The 20,083-nt window shown below is 38.1% G+C and overlaps 1 long non-coding RNA gene and 1 pseudogene across 4 annotated transcripts; both read right to left on the reverse strand.

Moving 5' to 3' along the window:
• Nucleotides 1–796: 796 nt before the first annotated feature.
• On the reverse strand, nucleotides 797–2,922 carry LOC143849037 (uncharacterized protein At3g28850 pseudogene; annotated as a pseudogene).
• Nucleotides 2,923–8,808: 5,886 nt separating this feature from the next.
• LOC143848732 (uncharacterized) lies at nucleotides 8,809–17,881 on the reverse strand. 4 transcript variants are annotated; one of them, XR_013235459.1, is made up of 5 exons: nucleotides 14,555–15,179; nucleotides 13,270–13,356; nucleotides 11,664–11,742; nucleotides 11,083–11,207; nucleotides 8,809–9,254 (listed from the first exon to the last, which is right to left on the reverse strand). It is a non-coding gene; the product is annotated as an uncharacterized LOC143848732 (long non-coding RNA). The 4 variants fall into 4 exon arrangements; XR_013235458.1 differs by lacking the exon at nucleotides 8,809–9,254 and adding an exon at nucleotides 17,862–17,881 and having other exon boundaries at nucleotides 10,990–11,207; nucleotides 14,555–14,845; XR_013235460.1 differs by lacking the exon at nucleotides 8,809–9,254 and having other exon boundaries at nucleotides 10,990–11,207; nucleotides 11,670–11,742.
• Nucleotides 17,882–20,083: the final 2,202 nt, after the last annotated feature.

A 20,083-nucleotide genomic window follows, 5' to 3' on the forward strand; every position in this document is an offset into this window, starting at 1 on the left:
GACCATTCCCAACCGAGCAGTTGAAACATTGATTTCAGGACTTGTGGGAAGGTTGCAAACGGGACGGCTAATTAATTAAAAAAACAGAGGATGTTAAGCCAATGGATGAAACTAAAAGCTCTTTGTTTAGATGGCGAGGATCGTTTAAAATGTTGGATTTGGTGGCTATAATCCATCTATGATAAATAATAGCGTTAACCCCAGATACTTCCTTTCAAAACCAGATAATCCTTAATTAGAGAAGGCGTTATCCAATACAATTCGGGAGAGGGAGAGGGAGAGGGAGAGGGAGAGAACTGAGAGGGCATGAGTGGGGAGATGGTGCCAAAGTCCCTTGGAAAATAAGGCAAAACAATAACTCTATTTTGAATAAGAGTTTTTCTTTTCCCTGTTTTTCAGCAACCTCTCTCTCTCTCTCCTCTCTCTCTCTCTCTCTCTCTCTCCACTAATAAACAAATATTCCATGGAAATAATTTTCATGGATACCAAACATGGCCTTTGTGAAACAACTAATTACTCCAAAAGCTTAAGCTGTCAGAGTTGGTGTTATTTAATCATTTATACTTCAACACTCCCCGTCACGTGTGACCCCTCTTTTGAATTGGCACTGCATGCGGATTTTTAATGTCAAGGAGTTGTTGAGTTTTGAACGGAGAACTTGCCATGAGGCAATAACTCCGATACCATGTTAAACAACCAATTACTCCAAAAACTTATGCGGTTTGAGTTGGTGTTATTTAATCATTTATACTTCAACAGCCTTAACTACACACTTTAACCAGAAAATAACTCAAAATACACATAACGAAGTTTCAATTAATTACCCAAAACTTGCTTTCCAACAAAATGAAACTCCTGAAAAATTCAATTCTTTCCTCTTCGCATTTTCTGCAATTATGTATGTAAAATTGTAAACCTAAACACTCAAAAAACATCATATCTCCATTTTTACAAACTAGCAAGAAAAAACAAAAAACAAAAATGGCAGTGAGGCCCACTAGAGGCATCTAAGAAGAGCAGATTGAGCATCTTACAATTCCATTCTCATTGCAATCTGGGCACCTTATAAACCCTTCTTCCTCTTCAGAATACACCTTACAACTCCCAAAACATGAATGACAGTTTACAAACCTCACGTTCCCACATCCTTCACATATAGATGCATCTAATTCTTCTTCCTCACATCCTTCAAGAACTTTCTCCAACTCTCCCACTTCATGCATTTGTCTCACCTCCTCAGCCCCACCAATGTATCTCCCTCTCACAAAAACCATAGGCAGTGGGCCCACAAACCCATCTCCTAAAATCTCACTCAACTCTTCTCTAAACCCAGAGTCCATAGAAACATCCCTCTCATCTACTCTAACCCTAAACCCTTTCAAAATAACTCTCACTAAGCAGCAATTCTCATAAGTCTTCCTCACTCCACGTAAGCTAGTGAAATAAAACACCACCCTGTTCTCACCACGTGGCGGGCATTTATAGGCTGGAGTGGCCTTCACAGACTTTCTCGCGTCTATCTTCTTTTGAAACGCGCTAACCCGAGCTTTAACAATCCCAACACTCTTTAGTGGTTTTACCGGAGAAAGTGGGCCCACTAAATGTGTAACATTCTTTAATGGAGAATGTGGGCCCACTAAAGAATGTGTGGGAGAGAGCTCTTCTAGGGCTCTACGGAAGGTGGAGATAATCTCCGGGTCAAAATCGGATACGATGGAGTTCGATGGGCTCATGTGGGCCCACACTTGTTTAGGAGAAGGGGATTTAAGTTTAGTAGTACAAGAAGAGAAGGTGTGGAAGGAGAATGAACGGTCAATGGGTGGTGGGGCCGGGAGGCGTAGAGGGCTATAATCGTCCTCCAAGTCGGCCATGAGTTCCCACGTGTTAATGACCTCAGGCTCGTGTGAAGGACTTTTGAGGGGTGTTTTGGGGATTTTTGGGAAGTTTTCTTCGATCATGGCTGACCAGGTTTTTGCTTCTAGAACCTCCGTTGAGAAATCCGTGTTCTGATGATTCTGCAGAGATTGAGGAGAACTAGGGTTAGGGTTTGGATTGAGGGAGTCGAGTTTGAGAGATCCAACGGTGGAGGAGGTGAGTGCAACGACATGGTGGCCATCGGATTTCCATTTGATCGGACGGTGGAGAGGGAGAGAGAAACTACGTGAGACAGGAGAAGTGCTACGATCATGCCGAGCTTGTTTAGAGCCTGCGCAACCCATTTGAGAGAGCTTGTTTTTTTTTTTTTTTTGTCTTTTTGGAACGAGAAGAAAAGGAGAATTTTTTAGCTATTCGGGGATATAGGGAAAGATTGAAAGAACATTCTCATAAGAAAGTACGGAATTTGCGGAATTCTTTTTCTAGAAAAACTAGCAACGGAATTTACGGAATTTTTTTTTTTTTATTGTTTTAGTGGAGGAGGATAAAATGATTCGAAAATATAGCCAACGATTTTTGTTTTTGTTTTTGCCTAAGGTTTCAAATTCCTCGGAATTGAATGGATCGGATCAGATTTGGGATCTATCTCTGCTATATCATGAATAAAAAAAAAGTCCTAATTTTTGGGAGAATTTGAATCTAGATCAGAGATTTTTTTATAGAACAGGAAAATCATGAAACTACCAATTCAGAAATGAAGAAGAGGAGCTCGAATCCTTTCTAAAGCAAACGAAAATGAAAGAGAGAACGATGTAATTACCTCAAATTCCCGAAAACTTTGCGAATCAAAAGATCTTTTCTTCGCTGCTTTTAGAAAACGAGTGATCGAAAGATCCACGAAAGTGGAACGAAATGCCCTAGAAAGATGACCCTTTCTCTTTCTCCATTAGAAGAGGAGAGAAAGAGAGAGACAGAGAGATGAAAAATAGAAAAGAAAAAGAAATGGGAAACTGTGGCCATTCCAACGCGCTTTTTTCGTATTTATACCCGACCTTTCCTCACTCCCCGCGTTATTTTCGTATTTATACCGATATTTCGGAGAAGGGAATGTCGAATGGAATCCGTCATATTTCGGAGAAGGGAGTGTCGAATATATTACGTGTCAATTTCCAATTCGTTTTCGCTTTCGCTTTCGCTTTCAAAACACCGATAAATCCGAGATATTGGATGTTTCGTTTTTAGTGAATCAAATGTTCCAGTAGGGCGACACCTCATTATATGGTGCATGCCATTATGGTCAAGTATTTTTCAAAAGGCACTGTACGGACCAACTAGAGGATAATCCAAACCGTCCATGTGATGGGCCACACTGTAAATAGGTTATGTCCAAAAAATCATTTCTATAGGATGATTCCAACCCTCCGATCCATAGAGGAACTGCATGCTATGGAAACCTTAATAGATCGGAGGGCTAGGATCATCCAAGTGAAATGATTTTTGGGGAACAACCTATTTTCGTTGTGTTCCATCGCATAGACGGTTTGGATCATCCTATTATGTGGTCCGTACAGTACTTTTTCAAAAATAAGGGACTATAAGGGCTTACGCCTTAAAAAATCTCCTTTCTGATAGGCTATGAATCTCATAAAGATAAAAAATAATGCCAATTATGCAACCCTAATTCCCCTTTTAGGGACATGATGCTTTCACATCCTTTTCCAGCATTTCCATCCACTTTTGTTTGCGTTTTGAAAAGACAAGCAAAAGGAGTGGGAAAAGCCTTCTCTTTTTAGTGAACCATTGTTCATCGAGAAAGAAAAAACATATTGGCTCGTATATAGGATTGGCGATTGGTATAACATTTCGGCCATCTAAGATCTAAAGTGATGACTACCAGTGGACGGCTCAGATCAGCCAAAGGTGGAGCCCATTATGCGAGATTAGTTTAATATCATAAATGAACCCTATATGTATGTATATATTTAAGACCAATATCTGTTAATTGGAGAATTTATATGATGCCCGAACCTCAAAATCAGACGGGCTAAGTGGCAAACCACCTAGCCTTTGGATTTTGATCTGGAGAGTGTTTTGACCGGATCAAAATCAGACGGGCTAGGTGGATTGCACCTAGGCCTTGAGATTTTGACGGTCGGGCATCATATAAAAACTCCTGTTAATTGTACCCTGGATCTTCTTTTCGGAAAGTGTAGATAGATAAATTCAAATTGCTTTATCTCAACCGTTGAATTTTTAGGGAAATTATTAAGTGTTCACACGCCTGTTGAAATTGTGCATATGGGACCACTAGTTTAGTGATCCAAACATTCACCTATTAGCCCAAAAAGATGGACAGGTCATAAAAGAAAGATCTCTTCCATCGGACAATCCCAACCCTTCAATTCTTTTCCGGGTCAGATTACAGGAAAAACATTTTCCATTTATTTCGGCTTATAAAGGACTGAAATGACCAAACCATTTATCGGTTTTTTAGGAAAAGGACTGAAATGACCACAAGGTGTTTCCAATTACAAATGGACGACGGGGTATGTGATATGTCTACGACTTTTGGGAAAATTACAAATTTATCAGTGAAATTGGCGTAGGATAGACTTCATTTTCTGATTAGGTTGAATTGATCAAGAATACGGTGAACATGAAATTGACTTGAAGCAAGACTTTGAATAGTAGGAGTTAGGTTTGGTTGGAGTTTAAAATGTTAGATTAGGTTAAGCTACCTTGCTTTTCTTGAAGGTTTTTAATTTTTTTCTTCTGCCACATATAGTAGTTTAATTTACTCTCGAATGGCTTACATACATGTGTTTTTGCTTCTCCTTAGATATATAGTAGGAGGGGTTCCTCCATTACTCCTTGTAGACGTGAGGTGGACTACTCATCAAATAGAGCCTGAGGGGCCCTTCAATCTTTGGCGGGTCCATTGGATATCACTAACTCCACATTTGGTTGATTGCTTTGCTAAATCAGGAGCTTCTTGGGCCTAATTTTATACTTGGCAATCTTAAACAACCCCAACCCTCCCGTGCACTTGTAATCTTTTTTTGTAATAAAATCGGTACTTTCTAGAAAAATGGGGGACCTTCAATCTTCTTTTACTTTTTTTGGCTTCTCAATTCTGATGACCATCCTTTACATCCCTAATGATCTTGTCGAATCGCCTACAATCCAAATTCTTTTGAGCTGAAGTGTAGAATCCAAACCTAATCCAAACCAGGAGGGAGAGCTTCACATTCAATTATGTGCAGCAATGAAGTTTCATGCTTACGGAGGGCACCTTCCTTTACAGCATGCCCCATATTCCAAAATGAAGAGCCATCAAAGTTAAGCTTGAAGGGCTTCACCTTAAAATTCTTGAAATGAACTGGACCGGGTAGATACTTAGATCGGTCATCCGCTGGTGGACTACTGATGTTGCTCTTTGGAACAAGCTAGGTTAGCTAGGTTCAATCAATTTGTTTTGATTGCATGTTAAACAAGAGATTTTCACTAATCATAGATAATTACCAAGGACTCTAATCAGGACTTATATACAAACTTCGTTTTTGTGGCGGTCATGATGGTCCATGTTTGGTTGCGCATGGGTGGCTACCCATGACTCTAAACCACATACCCACAAACCTAAAATGCAAATCCCTACAATAACTACCTTGCAACTCCTCCCATACACCATAACATATATGTATCAGAGAGTAGTGGAATAACAAGTCAAAAGGGAGAGGGAGACAAGCATAGAAGATATTTAGAATTATCACTTGGAGAATAGTGGAATAGAGGTAGTGTTTAGTTGGGATGCGGTCCTCTCGCAAAGTAGTGGAAAAAGTAGGGGTTTCATTACCAATATGGAGAGTAAAGAGAGAGTTAGGAAAGAGAGAGAAAGAGGAAAAAGACAAAACCTTTTTCACTATTCTTCTACCAAAATTTTACCAATTGGGTAAAATTTGGTTGGAAGCTGACTAGGGGGAGCATTAGTACACATGGGCACTATAATGAAAAAAAAGCAATAATAATGTTTCAAACATGTTGGGGAGTCAAGTGGAATTTCATTGCAAATTCGGTAACCAAACAAGGAATAGCAGTCGTTGGCATTTGATATTCTAATGAATGTATTTCATCCTCTATCATATTCCAGCAGATATTATGGGCAGATTTCTATATGTTTATTGACCGACTTGCAGAGTCTTATGATTTTTTCAGTTAGTTAAATGACATCTTAACTACTACGTACCGCACAATGCTTTGATGGAATAGGGAAAAAAATTATACCCCAAAATTTTGTATTATTTGAATTTTTCCTACCAATAATTTTGAACTTTAACGACCTCTCCATATCTACGTTCTTAATGAATGATAAACTTTATTTTAATTTGGTAAGAGAAGCAGAATAAACTTTTATAAGCCAAAGCTTTCTTTACCAGATTTGTTTATGCATACATATTTCTTTATATGCTACATTTCCTTTCGTTGTTCTAATTAATGATAATATTTGGGCGCTGATACCCCCATCCCCGCGTGCCCCCCAAACGGATAAAATCCCCCCCTTTAATGGTTTATGTGAGAGTGGCTCGCTGCTTTAGGATAAATTCACCCTATCGTTTCAGAGGGGGGGGGGGCGTATCATTTCCCTAATATTTTGTTTCCCTATAACTACTTTGACTTGCCTTTCACTATTCTATGTTTCAATGTATTTTATCAAAACTACTTTGACGTGCCTTTCACTATTTCTATGTTTCAATGTATTTTTATCAAAATAGAGAATAAAACAGTACTTGGGCGGAAAGAAAGAATATAATAATGTTCCATTTCATTTAAAAAAAATAGAATATAATAATGTTATATTTAAATTAATATTTTTATTATAAAGAAAGCAAGGACTGGATGAGTGCCACTTGTCATTAGTACATTGGATCGTTCATGGAATGTCTGCCTGATCGTTAGCCGTCATGGATTCCACTATTGCTACATTGTATAAGAATATTTTAGGATTTTCTAGAAGGGATTTGCTGAGGTCCATTGCAAAAGGCTTCTCACGGCTGGCCTGTTCCATCGCAAAAGGCTTCTCGGGGCTGGCCTGGCCCCTGGTCAGACAAAAGCTGTTGTCTTCATTAGGTGGCTGGTCTGGCGTGCGACAGACCAGCCGCGAAAATGTCTTTTACAATGGACGCTAGCAATTCCCTTTCTAGAATAATTAGCACTTCTTTGCTTTGTTCAGGGTTTGTACTCAGAAGAACCGTTAGATCAAGATCAGATGGCTGTGAAGCACCACTACAACAGGAACTGAGTGTAATGGCTGTATGGCTCGACTCCACAAGAAATCCACCAGAAATGACTATGTCAAGTCATTCTTCTTTTCCGTGTTTTATACTTTGATTAAAAGCGCTATGGTGTTACTTTACATTTGGTTTAAAGCGCTAAAATGGATCGTGATCATGACGTGAAAAGTAGGATCCGAAGAACAATCCGACTCCGACCCGACCAATAAGGAATTTGAATGGATCGTGACTGTGACATAGGTGGATCCGACCCGAAGTGGATCCATTGACACCCCTACAATGAATGCCATGTGATTTAAAACAAATAACAATTAAGAGCAATAAAAGAATCGAAGTGAATATTACCAACCAACAAAGTTAAGTAGGTGAGAAGAGATGGAGAGATTTGACACACAACGATTTATTTATAGTGGTTCGGCTAATCAGTCTATATCCACTCTCTCAAGGATTCTCCTCTTGAGTCATCACTATCCTCCCGATCACTTTGTGGGTAGGGATCAAACCGTTACAATTCATCAAATTTCTAATCTCTTTCCAGGTAGAGATCAAACCGTTACATCGTTTGTGAAACAACCAATTACTCCAAAACCTTAAGCCATTGGGGAAGGCATTATTTAATCTTTTATCCTTTAACACTCCGCCTCACGCTTGCCCCTCTTTTTTAGGGTTGGCTAACACATGGCACATGTGGCCCATGTTTTTCTTGGGGTTGGCCTTTGCAAGTGGATTTTTTAATATCAAGGAGTTTTGAACTCACGGCCTTTGCTATGATACCATGTGAAACAACCAATTAGTTTAAAAGCTTAAGTTGTTGGTGATGATGTTGTATAATCTTTTATACTTTAACACTCCTCACGTGTGGCCCCTCGTTTTTAAGGATTGGCCTACACGTGGCACATGTGGCCCTTCTTTTTTGGGTTGGCCATTACATGTGGAATTTTTTTATTATCAAGGAGTTTCGAACCCAGGCCAATTGCTCTGATACCATGTGAAACTACCAAATAACCCCAAAAGTTTAACTCATGAGCAATGAGGGATCCAATCAACTCTTCCAGTGCTACTTTCGCGAGGTCCCTTGCTTCGTGTATATCTGTTACTTTCAGTTCCCAACTTCTAGGTAAAGATTATAAAATTTTTTTCACAAGATCAACATTAGAATAATTCTTTCTAAGATATTTTAGTTCATTAAAGATGTTGGTAAATCTTGTAGACATATCCGAAATTGAGTATTCGCTTTTCAACTTAAACATCTCGTATTATTTCTTTGGCTGTTCGATAAACCCAGACTCTGTGAAAGTCTTCCAGAGAAAGAGCACAGAACAAGGCATTCTTGGCCTTGGAGTTCAAAGTAGCCAATTTCTTTTCACCATCAGTCCACTCCTTTCTTGGTTTGTTGGTCATGACATTACCATCTTCGATCATTTCCCAAATCTCGAATCCTATCAACTTAAGGTAGATCAACATTCGGGTTGTCCAGTATGTGCAGTTGGTACCATTGAAAAATGGTGGTCTAGAAGTGGAATAGCCTTCTGTATTCCCCGATGTGGGTTCCATTTCTCGTTTAGACTATTTGTCTTTCCAAGAGCCTTTAGCTCTTATACCAATTGTGATCCTAGGTGCAACTCAAGAGGAGAGGTGAATTGGTGTTTTTAAAACCTTTTCCAATAAATATCTCAATGATAAAAGATTTAAAACAAATAACAATTAAGAGCAACACAAGAATCAAAGTGAATGTTACCGATCCACAAAGTGAAGCAGATGAGAAGAGATGGAGAGATTTGACACACAGTGATTTATAGTGGTTCGGCCAATCCAGCCTACATCCACTCTCCCAAGGATTTCGCTCCTTGTGTCACGCCCCGACCTCGCTGTGTAGATATTGTCCGGTTCTGGGTCTTACACCCTCCCCGGTTTTGTTTTTCAGCAGCACTAATCGTGCCCGACCCACTCCGCGTGGCCCGCCCCGCCCTTTTGGAGATGCTGAAAATGCGTATAGTCCCTTATTACTCACAAAGGATTTGGGATAACCCATCACCTTATTACTCACCTCGATTGAAGTTCGAAATCCTTTTCATAGAACACCTTGGTTACCTACAATCAATAGTATGAACATTCCCCATGAGTTCCATTATTAATATCAGTCCTATGTAACTCATTCTAATACCTTAGAAGTTTTTACTATAGAAGCATTGAGTACGAATTTGAATTGATAATTACTATAGTATATGGTTCCATATACTATAGTAATTTACTGTTCCATATTAGAATTGGCATATGGAATCTTTAAGTAATATGGTTCCATATTACTATTGAAAGCCAATAGTAATAAGAAGAAAAAATAGTGACCAAAGATGTAAAGCAATTAATAAGTATTTTTAAAAGAGTTATGGTTATATTAGAGATAGAGTTTATCCTAATCCTAGTGGATTAGAGATAGAGTTTGTGAGGGAGTTTGAGTACGAGAGGTCTTTTGGTTTGAGTAGGAAAGGAAGTTAGGACAACTATAAATATTGGACGTACGAAAGTGTAGAATATATCGTTTTCATTGAATAAAATTCTATGTTCTTTTTATCTTCCCTTGTCAATTCAAGGTTTTCTTCATACGGTTCTTTGAACAGGGCTAGATTGATATGCTTATGTGACGTCAAGTGATATTTGGTGCGGATTTGGTGCACAATAGTCCAGCTTCCTCCTACTTCCCTTTAAACTCAGCCTTATCTTTTACCCTAGAACCCAAAAACCAATATTTTTCTAGTTTATATTGCCACAAGACTCACCTTTTCTCAATCAATTTTCACCCCAGCTTGCAGCCATGAAAACCACTTTACATTTAAAACCCTTCTTCTTTGCACAGATTCCTCACCTACCACCTTTTTTCTGAGCTTGCCTAAAAATCTTATGAATCTTAGCCAATTTTCCTATTTAGTACCTTACCAATACCAAAAGCTCCAGAGCTGATGGAACGTGTAAGGCAAGGCCCTTTAAACCTGTCCCATACAAGGCTGGGTCCCACCCAGTCCCATACCTAGGTGGGCTCCCACTCAGGACCGTAACATTTCCCCTCCAAAAACTTCACGAATTTTAGTCATTAACTCCTCCTGTTTACATCCTAAATTTTCACCCAAATAACCTTACAAAGTAGCCACATAAAGCCATTTTCTTTATTGGTCCTAAAAGCTTTGCAAATCCTCCCTTATTTCCGTATCATTTGCCAAGCCCCTTTTTCTCCTTCAGTTCAGCTGATTGCTCCAGCTGCTGCTAGGCTTGCCGCTCAATCCAGCCACCAAATTCCTTCCATTAGTAGCCCCTTTCCACCTCATACAAACCTGTCTAAACCTTAAGCCTTTTTAGCCCCCAACCGCAAGCCACCTCACCCGAGAACACACCTTCTTGTTCTGAGCCAACTAATAGCCAACCCTTACTCCCACCATAACAGCCCAAACCAATACTTCTTAGCGGCCCAACCTAGTAGCCAATTGTAGACCATCTGTCCATCAGTTTTAACACCCAGTTTTCATCTATCGATAGCACGTCAGCCAAAACCTTGAAATCTCCTACAAGTTGACCGATTCTTCCCATCCCTCTAACACCCAAACCGATTCTCGTTAATTCTTGTTTTTTTCACAACCTTCCGATTTTTTTGAAACACAATTCTTGGTTTGTTTAGACGTCATTCAACTTCCCATAATTACACATTGATCCACCTTAGATTTCCTACAAAACTACCTCCCATTCAATTAAGATTTCCATTAGTTAAACAAATAACAATCAAATATATTATAAAAGTTTGGTGACATTGACATGAAGTTCATAAATAGACTCCGTATCTATTAAGTGATTAAACTAGCAAACCAGGAAAATACAGAACATTATACATGGAACAAATCAAAGTAATCAGTTCATTTATCAAAGCCTATACCTATTTGCAATTTACAATGTGAAAGAGAGTAGTAGAAACAGGCTGTGTGGTGCATTGTATGTTCCAGTAAATACTAAATCATCCAACACTTTCTAGTAGCTTTCTAAGATTGCTTGCCCAACATCCTGCAAGAAACATTGAATGTTACATCCTTCAATGCTAAGAGACAGTCGTACAACTACACAAATTCACTCGTCCACACACACACACACAAATTACAAATACGGCCATGTTTGGCAGTCATGAAACTTTTTACCATGGAAGGAGGGTGGAAGAGGGATAGAATTGCGAGGGCATGAGTGAGGGAGGGTGAGAAGTAGCTGAAAAACAGGCAAAAGAAACTCTACTCAAACTAGAGATTTTGTTTTCCATATTTATAAGCCACTTCGCATCATCTCCTCACTCATGCCCTCTCAATTCTCTCCCTCTCCCACTGTCCCTACCCCTCTCAACACTTGTTAAGCTAATATTCCTTGAAAAAAAAATCATGGTCACCAAACATAGCCTGTAGTTCCAATAAAAGACCTAAAAAATTCAATATCCTTAATGGAAGGATCACAATTGTCACAAAATGGACTCACTTGTACCTAAAGCCTTGGAATATGCTGTAGTATTTTAGCTTGTGTTGCAAGACATGCTGCTTTCGTCACCAAGCAAGTACTGCCGGCAAACCCAATTAAAAGAGAGCTGGTTATAGTATTAGCCAACGATAAAAAACGCCATCTAAAGTACTGCTGGCATACACTTTTTTTTTTTTCTTTTTTTTTTTTTTAAATGAAAATATATTCATATACTGAGAAGTGAGAACATTACAAGCAGAAGGGACCAAGAGTCCCCCTGGGTACAAAATATGAGAGGCATAGAAACTGATTCTTATGCCAAGATAAGAGATTTTAGAGACCTATTGGGTCTTCAAAAAGACATTACATATCGATAAAAACAGCTACAACTTCGCCAAAGACCTACATTATCCTCACCTAAATATTCCTGAGACAAACCAAAGACCCATTCACCTTGGCATGTCAAAGATTATCAGAGAATAATTCCTCAAGCAGTGAAGAACCAAAGTCCCCTCAAGCACACTCAGATAATCCCATTACTGCCCAAATCCTTCAATTAGAGTAAAAAGTTTAATAAACGGAACAGTAAAGACTTCTCACCTTCCTCCTTCTCACCTTCCTCCTTCCAACACCCTTCGAAAAAGCAATTTCCACCAAGACAACTCTTGAAAGAAAACTATTTACACCATAAGGAAATCCCCTCATTTCTTCAGAGCTTTGAGCTCCCTACTACCCCTGCCTGGCATCTTCCCTTTTTCGACCGTGTCTCGTTTCTCTATGTCAAGGAGCATCTCCTTCGTCTTCTCTACATTTTCCTCAAAACCAATGCCCAAAATCTTACCCATTTTTGACATCTCGTCAAATTCCTCCGAATATGCCTGCTTCTCCTTTTCTAGCAACTCCACATTTTCTCCCACCGAGGCCAATTAAAAGGCATTTCTATATATTTTTCCAAAATTTAAAAGGCTTTAATGGAAAAAATAAGATCAGAAAAAGTCATAAAATATATAAGATTTTTTTTTATAGATATATATAAGATTGTGGACCATTTGATGAGAAAGTTCTTGAATTAAATGAACTATTTACCATTTTACTTATTGAGAGGGCATTAGATGTTGATAAAGATAACAACAACATCTTGAAGATGTGCCAGAGTCTTTTATAACATTCAGTAGATTCTATGTTTTCCTAGATGGACTGTCCCAAACCAATCCAAATCTTCAAAGTTGACGCAGAGATCCTTGCACCGCAGCCCAAATTCATGGTTCCATCACAATGATAGAAACAATAGGTTCAACATCACTCATTCAGAATTATCTTTTGGTCGTGGTTGTGAAGGATCGTGGTGCATTAGTCCAAAGGCATCGAGCATTGCTTCTCTGGATTTATAAAATAAATAACTAGATCTTGTTGCTTCAACATGATCTTTGCCTCCTTTCGACCTATCTCAATGTCAGGAGAAGAAAGGTAGCAAGTTTCTGCAGTATGGTAACCAATTTTATAACAGTAGCAGCAGAGTAATTTAAGTAGGAAAACTTACTAAAAGATTATGCATACGATCAGATTAAGCAATTGTTACAGACATCTCTCTACAAAGCATGGCACAATAAAAAGCAAGATGGCTTACCTCATCATCGTCTATTCCTACCAAGAAAAAAAGTGATGCATAGCACCTGTAGATAACTCTGTAGTTCTGATGCTCAACAAATGAACACTACATTTAAAGACAAAGGGTAGCATTAGTAATATCACGATAAAACTACATAATTTTCAATAACATAAAGTCATCAAAATACACTGCACTTATGGTATAAATCATAATTCAGGCCTTACATTAAATAAGTAAAAGAGAACAAGAAGCTAGATCAGAGAAGCTATAGTCAAAGTTAAAACGGAGGAGAAAGATAATAAACAACAATTGATATGCTGACCACAAAACAACAACCATAATAATCAGTTTGTTGATGGAAGTCATAAGTTGCATTTTAAATAGCTCCATAACATGGTCTTGATGGGCAGTTGGAAAGAATAATATCAACCCCACTGGCTTAAGCTACTCAATGGCAGCAGTTAAGGCTACTGTAGCACTACATTTAACTTTGTGCCATTTGTAATACAAAATAACAAGTGCAAATGCGTCAAAAAAATTAGAGAACAAGAATATGATTTTGACAACTAAAGGCCATGAATAACAGGAACATAAGTGCAATAAACAAACAGGTACAGATACAAATTAAGATATTAACAGGACAAACGTGTTGTTTTTTGTGTAAAAATACTAGAAATAGATAACATGAATTAACCTATTAAATGATCATTGCCACCCAAAATGCAATGAAGATGATTAAAAATACAACATCCCTGCAATTCCTGTTGTTTCTCATGATCTGTTTTCATTCAAACTTCTCACCATAAAATCTATAATGGGAGCCCAAATCATAGTCCAGCATATGTGCATAAGAATTTGACATATTCCTTTTATGATGGTCCTAATCCTAATTCCTACAGGGTTTCCCACAAGAACAGAGTAACTGCAAGATGCTCTCCAGAAAAATTTTGGTAGTTTGGTCCATTTGTCTGAGATCTTCAAAAGTAGCAACCCTTACATGGATCTTCAGAAGTAGCAACCCTTTCTAAGAAATGGGGGCTTTGGCAGCTCTAGAAAGGATGGTCTAAACCTAGTTCTACGGGGGCAATTCGGGTCTGGTTGGATCGGATTGAGGCCGACCCAAAGCCAGCCCGAGATAGCATTCCCTCAACCCTAATCTAACCCAACCCGAGATAGCATTCCCTCAACCCTAACCCAACCCACCTGATCCGAAATCGGGTTATCGGGTTGGGGTTGGGGTTCACCTAGGGCCAAACACATAAATGCAGAACTAGTAGCAGAATGATCGGAAGGGGCGGCGTACCTTTTTTTTTTATCTTCTCCTTATTTCTTATTCTTTAGGTCACGATCGGAAGGAAATCAAGGAATTTGGATTTTCGATTGAAATAGTAGGAGGGAAAAAAGGGGATAGAGAAATCTTGGAATAGGGTTTTCGATTGAACCAGAGAAGCGAACGAGTAGCAGAATGATGTGTTTTACCGCCGGTAAAACATATATCCTTCAAATGTTGTGCTGGTAAAGCCTTTACCTGCGGATACAGGTTTTTTTATTGACCAGGTTTACAGGTTACATTCACCACTGGCACTGTATTGACCTATACAAAGCAAAACGATCCAGTAAACAATGGGTTTTATAAGTGACATGGGCGGGCAAATCAATAAAACATGTTTTAAAAAAACGGAGTTTTGCTAACTATGGGCACGAGTGAGGAGAGTATGTGAAGTGGAAAACTTTAATGAAAATAGAGTTTTAATATTCTTATTTTTCAGCTACTTAGCACCATCTCTCACTCCTGCCCTCTCAAATTCAGTTAATGCACTAAAGAGTTTGCCATGCTTGAATTTTTCTACTTCTATGAATTGAGTTGCGTTGTCAAACAAGAGTTTTCCTTAAAAAATTTTGTCAACGTAAAACCCAACCCGACCCAAGGTATTTCTTACGTAGGGTTGGGTTCTTCAAAACCCGACCCGAGTTGCAGCCCTACTTTCTACCCCTCTCTCACCACATGGCAAACTAATATTCCCTAAAAAAAAACATGGGTTGCTAGACATGGCCTAAATATAGGCAGACATCAAATTTATGGGTACTAGCTAGTGGATGGTCTATATAACCTAATATTCGGCAATTTTAACATAAGTAACAGCCAATTAAAGAAGCTCAACTTAATTAATAGCCTTTTAAAAGATTAATAATAGTTCACGGGGTTTCTTTTATACATTGTTCACAGTTTATAAAAAACTGCTTAATTTAAAATGCAATAGAAACTAGTAGAAGATTGATCTAATTGGGAATACCATAAAATATCCATGATTTGTTGGCATGTGTACTATATATATATATATATATATATATATATATAGAGAGAGAGAGAGAGAGAGAGAGAGAGAGAGTAAAACTCTCCTTTCTCTTTATATAATAGACAGCGATTTGCTAGGCAATTTTGCGAAAATCCATTTGGCCACTCACTTTTTCAGGAGAGAACAGCCACCTATCAGCAGATTTTGTCCTATTCATTTTATTCATCTGAGGTGGCTGTTCTCTCTTGGCAAAGTGAGCCGAAAAATGGCTTTAGCAACAAGCAATTAGAGAAAGAGAGACACCACACGTGGGATCTATATCTGCAGAATAGTAGAAGGCATGAGGCTTGTGATGTGGAAGATTCAGTGGCTTTATTTATTTGCATTGAGCAACTAGCTAGCAACAACATGGATCCACCACATTTCAATGGGACACACTTAAATTTCCACCTAATAAAAGCATGTGGGACTGGGTTTTTTGGCTAGACTATGGGATTCCCTTTCATACTCCCTCAAAGATGAAAGCAACAATCATTTCTCCATCAATAGATATGACATCCTAACAAATCCATATGTTTCCAAAACACTCCCCCGTGCTTCTTGAAGTGAAACCTCAGCTAGACCTGGCAAACGGGTGGGTCGGCCGGGTCAACCCGCGGGTGATGCGGGTGCGGGTCCACGGGTCGGGTGAGGAAATGACCCGCATTTTTGCGGGTCAGAATTTAGGTGACCCACGCGGCCCGCGGGTGGGCCGGGTCAACCCGCGGGTCACCCGCAAATATATGGGATTGTAATAATTATCCGATTTGACCGCATCTGTTTTTTCCGTAATTGTCATGACCTTTTATATTTTGTTTGTATTTTTTTCGTAATTTTAGAACTTTATTTCTAGGTAATTTTTCATTTAAAACTTTATAATTTAGCTATTTTACTTTTCTGGGTGTAATGATTACTTTTTTTTGTTTTTTTTAATTTGCTAGCAACATTTGCCATGTGCGCATCGTTGCACGACGATGGCCACATGCCGAGAAGTTGCCATAGGAGAAGTTTGGTAGCAAATTCTTGAAAAATAGAAAACCGAAGGAAATGTTATCCACAATACTGTTTTCTTATAAGCGCACTCTCACTTTATTAAAAGTATGGTATGGCCCACACCATAGGATGATCCAAACCGTCCATTAGATGTGCCATAGCCTAAATAGGTTATGCTCCAAAAATCATTTTCATAGGATGATCCTAACCCTCCAATCTGAATGTTAGAGGGTTGATCCTAACCCTCTATAGATCGGAGGGTTAGAATCAACCAAATGGAAATAATTTTGGGGCATAACCTATTTAGGCTATGGCCCATCTAATGGACGGTTTGGATAATCCTATGGTGCGGACCATACCGTACTTTTTATAAAGTGAGGAGTTCCCTCGAAAAAAAACAGTAGTGCTGATAACATTCTGAAGAAAAATTAAAAAATACGTAAAAATGCGGGTCCCGCAGGTGCCCGCGGGTTGACCCGACCCGACCCGTGTTTTTGCGGGATGGGTCACCCGCGGGTTAGTTTTTCACGGGTCACTAAAACTTAGACCCGTGCCCGCAAAATTGGGGGTGGGTCGGGTCGACCCGCGGGCACGGGTCGCTTTTGCCAGGTCTAACCTCAGCACTCTTTAAAGGGGCTGTTCATCATGGGTAAGAATTCCTTGGATAAGCATTTCCTAGGATTTATATCTTGTTTGGATAATTAAGTTTATCTGAAATTATGTTGTCAGTTATTCACCAATTTTGTTGTTGAAATTTTTTATCTGAACAAAAGATAGCAAGGTGTGTTCGGACCTAAGGGTGTGTTTGGATTGCCGGAATCAGAACTCGAATCAGCATCTTATTCTGATTTCGACATTTGGTTCAAAAAAAAAAAAATGAACGGAATCGGAGACATAGTTGACACTGGCCAAAATTAAAGGGGGGAAATGTTGGAATCTCTTTCTCACCCTAAGAGGCAGTATTCTGATTCCGCTCAAGTCGGAATGAAATTTTTATTAGAATATTTCTTTTAGATTTTAAATTTTTTCCATTCTGTTTACCAGAGTAGGTGGTGCCAATTTCAACTCCTGATTTTGATGGTTGTTTGATTCAGAGAGGATAGGGTTGAAATTTTCTTACAATGCAAGGAAAAAATTTATTCTGAAAAATGAGTTAGCAAAACGGCGAAAAACTTATTTTGATATAGTTTAAGACATACATACATATGAAAATGAAGGAAAAAGGAGAAATCAAATTATAGCTTAAGACATTGAAGATTGTAATGAAAATGAAATACATACCTAGTGCAAGCTGTGTAGATCTCTGTTGCCATGAAATTTTATGATATATGTGACGATTCCCCACAAACAAAGGCTCATTCATGCCCTCCTCATATGCCCATAAATAATAAAATTGATGATAATGATAATAATAATGATGATAATAATAATAATAATAATAGTAATAATAATTTCAGTATTATAATAGAAAATAGTACCATTATTGAAGATTATTAAGGTTATTGGTTATGATTTAAGAGGAACTTGCCCATCATTTTGAAGACGCTGTTGACTCTCACAGAGTATGAAAGTCCATGTTAAGATATTTATGAAGAGGATGGGATCATCTTCAGATTATATATATATATATATATATATATATATATATATATATATATATATATAGAGAGAGAGAGAGAGAGAGAGAGAGAGAGAGAGCTCTGTTGGTGAGCTTAAGCGCACCATTCTCATTGGTGCTCTTAAGTGGGACCCAGCGGGACCTAAACATTTAAACGAATGGGAGGCGTTATAACAACTTAAGCACACCAACCAAAAAAATGGTGAGCTTAAGTGCACCAAAAGTTTTCTTATATATATATATATATAGAGAACATTTCCTACACACTTGTGTAGGTAAGTTACCTACACACTACCTTAAAATACAGTGGGGGCCCACATTGTTTGGGTGATCCAAACAATTCATTTGAATGGTCCTCACATAGATAGGGTGTCCACAAAAAATCAGATCCATAGGATCATCCTAACCATTCAAACTATGGAGGCAAAAAATGGACTAATTTGTGAAGGTTTATACACGTCCATTTTACCTCCACAAATCGTAGGGTTGGGATGATCATATGGATCTGATTTTTTGTGGACACCCTATCTATGTGAGGACCATTCAAATGAATTGTTTGGATCACCCAAACAATATGGGCCCCCACTGTATTTTAAGGTAGTGTGTAGGTAACTTACCTACACAAGTGTGTAGGAAATGTTCTCTTATATATATATATATATATATATATATATATATATATATATATATATATATATATATATATATATATATTGTCAAAACTCCAAAACTTCCATGATTTTTTAAAAGAAGACAAAAACCTCCCTGTACGCCACTTTGATAAAAGAAAAGTGAGAAGACTTTAACCAAAAAAGTTGAAATCAAGGGGTCCTTATTAACATTTTTTGTCCTCTAAAGATGCATATCGATCATGTACCGCAACCATTTGCTTGGCTACTGATGCCTCTACGATAGAACCTTTTTTATCTTTTTTGAAAAATAATTAACATTGGGGAACTTGGATGGTCTGACAGATAAATGTGGGACTTGGTTCCTGTTTGGATTGTAGGAAACTTTTGAAAAAGTTTGGAATAGAAAAACATTTCTACATTTTCCTACTTTTTTTACACATGAAAAAAGCTATTTAATTTATGATAATATCCCTCTAAATTAGTCATAATCATATCATTTCCCTCTAAATCATAGAAAGAAAAATTTCCCAAGAAATAATTTCCTTTCAGAAGTGTTTTTTTTTTTTGTCGCAATCCAAAGGAAATTTCTGGAAAAGTTTGGAGGAAAAATAATTTTAAAAATTCTATTTTTTAAACTCGAAGTAAGCTAACATGAACCAACCCTATTCAATTTTTATTTCGAGGGACCTTCTATTTATAATATGCCTCTAAATTAAGAATAATCATATGATTTTCGTCTAATTTGTCGAAACAAAAAATTTTCCTAAGAAAAGATTTTCCATCTGAAATGTTTTTTTTGCCATCCAAACAGGGCCTCAGGGATGTCTGCATTTTGTAAGACTTCAAGAAGTAAAGAAAGCAAAGCAAAGCACCTTCTTAGTGGCACACTAAAAAAGAGTGTCCTAGTAAATTTTTAATTGACTACTTAGGAATTTTTAAATTGAATGTGGAGGGTGAGAAGGGAGGGTTTTAGAGAGAGAGAGAGAGAGAGAGAGGAATCTAGGGATGGGTCCTATGGGTTGCAGGGCATGCTACCTAACCCACCTACAGCTATCGTGCATTCAGGTTCTTTCTCATCCATTAACCTAAGAAATGGGCAGTCTCTCTCTCTCTCTCTCATAAAACCCACTTCACACTATAATGAAAACTAAGAGAATCTCCTCTGAACTCCCTATGTAGAAAATAAAAGGGAAAAATAAATTAACCTTGCCTTAAGAAGTAAACTCTTTACCCATTTTCTTCATTGCATTGTA

The sequence above is a fragment of the Tasmannia lanceolata genome, unplaced genomic scaffold (genome assembly GCF_043159265.1).
Source record: "Tasmannia lanceolata isolate RefF3 unplaced genomic scaffold, GAP_Taslan_0.1 ptg000016l, whole genome shotgun sequence".
NCBI classification, from domain to species: Eukaryota; Viridiplantae; Streptophyta; class Magnoliopsida; order Canellales; family Winteraceae; genus Tasmannia; species Tasmannia lanceolata.